This window comes from Nipponia nippon, unplaced genomic scaffold (genome assembly GCF_047370975.1).
Source record: "Nipponia nippon isolate SJK-2023a ecotype South Korea unplaced genomic scaffold, ASM4737097v1 scaffold_36, whole genome shotgun sequence".
NCBI classification, from domain to species: domain Eukaryota; kingdom Metazoa; phylum Chordata; class Aves; order Pelecaniformes; family Threskiornithidae; genus Nipponia; species Nipponia nippon.
The window spans coordinates 36,130-42,712 of record NW_028262354.1 but is presented as its reverse complement, the minus strand read 5'-3'; positions in this window follow the sequence as shown (position 1 = coordinate 42,712).

Sequence of the window (6,583 nt, the reverse complement as noted above, 5' to 3'; positions counted from 1 at the left end):
TTCAATTCATGCCTATGTTTCTTATACCCGATGGGTACAAGTGTTTGAAACTTTCTTTCTAGCTCTTCATCCCTATTTTTTAAATTCTTGCATATGTTTCTTGAACCCAGTTGCTTTTTAAACTTTCTTGCTACCTTTCCACTCTCTCCGTATTTTTCTCCCTATTCTTATTTTGTAATTTTTTCTTGTCTTTTCTTAATGGCTCAGTTTTAAAATTTTCTTCCCATGTTTCTGTCACCCTACCCTTATTTTAAAAATCTTGTCTTTCCTTAATGCCTTTGCTTTGAAAATTTTCTATGTCAACTTTTATCCAGTTTTCTGTCCCCATTTTTAATTTTTTTCCCTGCTTGTCCTTTACCCAGTTGCTTTTAAAATTTTGTTTCTATGTCTACTTTAACCATATCACTGTGTTTTTTTATTTTTTCCTGTCTGTCCTGAACCCTATTGCTTTTTCAATTTTCATTCTAAGTCTGCTTTACCAAGATCCCTATTCATATTTTTTAATTTATTCCTGTGTTGTGTACCTGTCACCTTTTAAGTTAAATTTCCATGTGTTTTAAATAAAAAAAAAATAAAATTTTCTTTCTCCATTTCTCTTTTAATTTGCTGTCCCTATTTTTTAGTTTTTCCTGTTATTTCCCTAATCCTCATCGTTTTTAAAATATTTCTTTCTATGCCTACTTCTTCCCCTTCAATGTCTTTATTTTTAATTATTTCTTCTCCTTGCTTAGTGCCCTCGCTTTTAAAATTTTATTTCTACATCTCCGTTTTAGTTCGCCGTCACCGTTAATTATTTGTTCCTTTTTTCTTTAATCACTGCTGCTTTTAAAATTTTCTGTCTACTTTTATTCTGTTTGCTGTCTTTATATTTAATTATTTCTTGTCTTTCCTTAGTGCCATCGCTTTTTCAAATTTCTATTTATGTCCGCATTGTATGTCTCCCATTCAGGACCCCTTTAATGGTGTCATGAAACCTATCTATGCCTTTGAGGTTGCCCTTAGCACACCTTTAGCTTTGTAGCAGACCTCGCACCCCTCTTGTTCTCTCAGAAGACTTCCTGAGTCCATATCTGTGACCAGCCCAGTTATTCCGTCCTTTCTTCTCTCTAGCCGTGTCTCTATTTGTTCCCTGGCTGCCCGATGACACGTTCACTCGGTTCAGATCCCCTCTGGATTTAATCATCATGTCCCCCAATCCTTTTTCTGTTTCTCTGGCTCCCTTGGGACATTTTTTCTCCCACTCACGATGCCTCCAGAGACCTTTCCTTGTGCTCCACATCATTCTTGTAGCACTTTGAGCTGTACAGCACTCATTTGTTCCTCTACACTACCTAGGATTCCAGTGTTCAGCCCCCGGCCACCCGAGAGCATCTGTACTCTGCTCAGATGATCGTCCTAAGCCACCTCTTGTCTGTCAGCCCCCCTCAACACTCCTCACAGTCACGACACCTCCCGAGACCTTCCCGATTCTCTACAGCACCTCGTAGCACCGTATCTCCCTTTCCATCTCTGTCGTTCAGTCAGAGCCTCCCGTCTTTCTTTGCTACGCAGCGCTCTTTTGTCTCTCTGCCATCGAGCGTTTCTTCATTCAGTTCCTCTCTCACTTAGTCATCTGTAGTTTGTCTAGATGGTCTCCTGAGACTCCGAGGCTCTCACTGTGTCTCCAAGCCTTTTTTCCTTACCCTGCCCCCTCATAATTCCTCTACTCTCTGTAACGATGCCTTCTGAGTCCTTTCTTGTATTCCACAGCCCTCTTGTAGCATTTTAGCTCTTTTTTTTTTTTTTGGTGCACTTCAGAGCGCTCTTATCTTACTCTTTGCCATTTTAGGATGCCTTCATTCAGCCCCTGGCCCCCTGACGATATCTGTACTTTGCTGAAATCCCCCTCAGAGTTCCTCATTGTTATCTCTGAGGCTTCTTTGGTCTCTCAGACCTCCTCAGGACTCCTCCGCTCCCTTTGCCGAGCTCTCATGAGACATCCTCTGCACCCTAGAGCCCTGTTTTAGCTCAGCAGGGCATTTTGCACACCTCTTTTCCTTTCTGAATCCTTCCCGAGTCCACCTGTTACCCCAGTCGGTCTTTCTGTCCTCTCCCTGTCACCCGTTTGGTGCGCCTCTGTTCAGTCCCTGGTCCCTAAGGACATCTGTACTTTGTTCAACTCCCTTTTGAGCTCACTGCATCCTCGAGACTTCTTTGGTCTCTCCGGCCCCTTCAGGACCTCTCTAATTCCTGTGACGATGCCTCTTGTTCTATCAGAACCTTTTCCAAAGCCATCTTTGTGCTCCACAGCTGTCTGTTTTTTTGTCTTGTAGTAAGTTTCTATTTGGTAGCTGGTACCCCAAAGACTATCATCGGCTCAGATCTCCTCTTAAGTTTTTCAGAGAAAGCGATAGCATTTGTCTATTTTTATCGACACATCTCCCATGGTGTTTTTTGTTGTATTTTGCAATTTATATTTGTTCTAGCTACTTAGGTGTTAATTAGGCTGCTTCGTGCAGCCTCTGATGCGTTTTTTTTTATTTCTTTGGGTTTTTTGTGTGTTTTGTCTTTTGGGACTCATCTAGATCTGTTAAGGGAGTCTGTTGGAGAGATCATCGAGGTGACTCTGAACCGTCAGTGATTTACAGTAAATAATTTACTTCGTAACCGGAGATATTTTTGAGAAGGGATTCTTACAGGATCTAATTCCGCTTTGTCATTCAGTCTTATCTGGAACGTACTTCTTGTAGAAGATAGGTAGCATACGTGGTCTTGTTAGAAATGAAGTGTACCCCTATAACATCTTGGGTTTTTTTAATAGGAAACTAAAGCATGTAATTTTTTATAACAACATTGCTATTGCATTTAGTAAGCTACTTTCCTACGTAACTTACTATGACATCCATCTTGTTCTATCTATACCCCAGAAAAATTATGTTTAATTCCCTACCTGCTCACATCGCTGATGCAATAGATGTAGTTGTAGCAAAGAGTTGGTCTTGTCATTTGCAGTAAGGGTCATTTTGTCTGTTCAGTGCTTCACATGTTGCAAATCCAAGGCATAGGAGAAACCTCTCTGCTCTTCCTACGGTCGCCTTTATGTCTTCTGGTGGTTTGCCACTCCCCTTTCCCAGGTGAATGTGGGAAGGGTGGTGGGTGGGGCCTGGGGTATGTGAGCTGCAGCCTCTGCTCAGGGAGCTCATTCTGCTCCCAGGCTTCTCTGGTGTCAGTACTCTGCTGTTTCTTCAGTTGACTACAGATTTTGACCTGCCTCAGCTATTTAGGCAGGTGTATTTTGATACTGAGAGAAGCAGAAGTGCTTGTTTGAGGTAAGGGCTTTGGGACTCGTCAAGGTTCAGAAGCACGTATAGTAGTAAGTCTATTTGTATGCAGTTTGTTGTTTTGTTTTTTTTTTTTTTCCTGGATGCCCATTTTGTATTGGGTGTTCAGGGGTGGCAAGATGATTTAATAGTCTGAGTTTGAGTTATCTTTTTTTATTCTGAGTGCACTGTATTCTTCTGGAATTCCTGATTTTATTGATGCTAGAACCTTGTTTTTCTCACCAGTTTTGCCATGCAAGTCGTTGACACTATCTCTTAATAGGACTGATGGTGAAATGATCTAGCAGGGGTTAAGGTGGGCATCTTGTATGCACCTGTATATAGAGTTTTAGTGTTTTTTCAAGAAAGCAGAAGGGGCATAAGGCATAGTGTCTTTCAGGGTATGAAACAGTTAATCACCTTTCCTGATTGCCAACAGAGTATCATGTTGTCCCTAGAACCTTTGTGGATTGCAGCAGGTCCCACATAGACTATAAGTTTCAGAACTTCACTTATTTTGTAGGCCTGTAGCAGAGCCTGGAGTTTGTGGGAAGATGAAAGGTAAGATGTGCTTGCTGAACACAGTTCAGAAGAGCAGCTCCCAAGGAGTGGACAACACAGGGGGTTCAGGGGTGAAATACAGGGTGGGAGCTGTTGGGAAGGAGTGGGCATCCTTCCCTGCTAGTTCAGGAGAAGAGAAGGGGTTTCTCAAGGTTTTGGGACCAGGGGTGGATGGGAAAGTGAGGCAGGTTCATCAGCCTTTCTCAGGTGGGTTTTGCAGTTGAATTTGGATTTTGCTGAGGTCTGTTCTGTTTTTGTCTCCCCACACCTGATGGGAGATATGACAATGTCACGAGAGACGCAGCGTAAACTGCCTGGGCCTCCACATAGCAACATGCAGGGCTGAATGTCAGGCAAGTCTCATCTCAGAAAGCCTTAAGTACATTAAGGTACATAAAAATTATACCTTCTGGAACTCTCAGGTCTCTGTTCCTCCATGCCTCTTTCTTACTTCTTTCCCTGAGCTAATTTTTGCATCTGTCCCTTCACTGTCCATCAGAACATAACAGAAATTGTTAGAGGCATTGACTAGACACTTATTTCCAGTACAGGCTTGTGTCACCGTCTGCCCTTGTACTTCTTGGAGAAGAGGATGTGTATTACTTGTGCTCTTAAATCTCCAGCGTGAGGTGTGTCTTTTATTGTGGTCCTAGGCATGCAAGCTTTTTCTATTTTTCTCTTTTTGCCTTTTTCATTAAGTGTCCAATGAGGCTTGCTCTAGTATCAGTCTGTAGCAAACACTACACATCAAGGCTATCCTGCCAGATCTCCAGCCGACCTGGGCTTTATACCCCCAGCAGTAGGCATGTCATGTTATAAGGGGCAGAGACAAGGGAGGGTCAACCCTTAACTCTTTCCATACAGCACGTGATCCTCCGGTCGCCAGCCCTTATCTTTACTACATCGGTCATGACAATGATGTTCTTATTTATAGTGTTTTTAGCACCAGTTTCTGTAGTCATAAGGTGTCCATTTTAGATCTTTGAGTCGCTGTGTTACGCTATTGTGGTTTTCCTACTGGCAGACTGCCGCTGTGATTCCCCAAGGGGCTTTGTAGGTAATTGAGCTCAAGGGTCTCAAGTCGCTTTTGTGGCGGACCTCTCATCCTCGTGGCTTCATCCATTGGGCAGTCTCGGTTGCTGCACGGTGCAATGTTCTGTTTTTTTGAGCTTCCTGGGTGTTTCATATTTTCTGGGTTTTGGTTAGATTTTTTTTTGCAGGATTTCTGTTGTTTATTCCTGCAGGTTAAGTCAGATCTTCTTAAGTCAGGTCTTCTTTTGACCAGGTCCTGTGGCTCTCTTTCCTCTTTTTTTTTTTTTTTTTTTTTTTTTTCTTTTGTAGTTGTCCTCACCCTCATTTTTGTGAGGGTAATGCAGCTCTGGGGCATCTGGGGAGGTAGCGTCAGGGTTCCTCTTGTGTTTGCAGGTCTGACCCTGAGGAAGTCTGGTATGTGGGTTGATAGTGTGAGTATCTATTATGTGGGTGCACTAATCGCTTTCAGAGTGTGTTAGAGGGTAAGGTTTTTGTTATGTTTGGTGTCACATTGTTCTGTTTTCTGTATTTGTGGAAGCTGTGAGTTTTGTGTGGGAGGAAGCTGGCTATCTGACTGTTTTTGGGATCAAGTGGGGTACACGCAATGACTAGTGCGCTGATGCAGCAGTTAGTTTTCAGGTGTCATATTGCAGGTGAAGCTTTAAGCATCGCCTCTTGTTTGGGTTTTATAGGTGGTACCTGCGCCTCAGTGTGGCAACCCAGAAACAGCGGAGGCAGCGCTGGAAACCGGCTAAGGTAAAGGAGCAGGAGATGGGAATTGGTGTGGGCAGGCTCTTGTTTTGGGTAGTATCTCGGCATGCGTTATTTGCTTTGATTGTTGGAGATGATGCATGTAGTGTCAGAGGAGTGAAGCAGCAATTTGCTGAGAGGTCCGAGAAGGTGAGGTGGTTGTAGGCCTGTTGGTGCCCAAGAGTATCCTGTGGCAACTCAGTGAAGCTTTTCTCTTTGGTTTTGCAGGTTCTGTGCAGGTCGTCTCTGGAATTGGATGAGCATTGGAGGCGAGGTGGGAAGTACAGAGGAGGAGTGTGGGACTAGTGACTTTTCATGAGTGCAAAGGTAATTTTGTGTCTCTTAGCATCTTAGGCACCACATGGAATGATGGCCGCAGCCACCAAGTCTGGAATCGGTGTGGAGGAGGCGAGCGGAATGCCATGGTGCTTCTGAGGGTGAAGGTGGTGTGGAAGAGGTCGGTGTCCACAGTCACGATTCTTACTGCTGGTGCTATGGGGTTTTGTTTTGCAGATGAGGAAGGGGAACCTGGGGACACAGGAAAACATCAACTAGCTGATGTGTGTGTTGTCAAGGATGGATGCATACTCCCAGCCCTCTGAAAGATAAGTTGAGGGGCTGGCACTGGGAAGGGGGTGAGGAGACAAGGTTGGCAGTTGCAGGAAGGGGTTTTGAAAGGTAGGGCAGGGGAGAGGGCTGTCTGGGAACGGTCCCCTCTGGGCAGGTAAAGGGAGCGGGTAACTCATCAGCATGATGCCAGCATGTGCTGGGCAGGGGAGTTCAGGCTGTGTCTGTTGTTGTGTAGTTTGTGTGGTCTGTCTTCTGTGTATTAGGACTTCCTTGGCTCTTGATGTCATCTTTGCACCCAAAGAGGGTGGCATGTGCCTTGGGCGCCATCCCTACTGTCTTGAATGCTTGTGCTTGTTGGCATAGTGCCAATC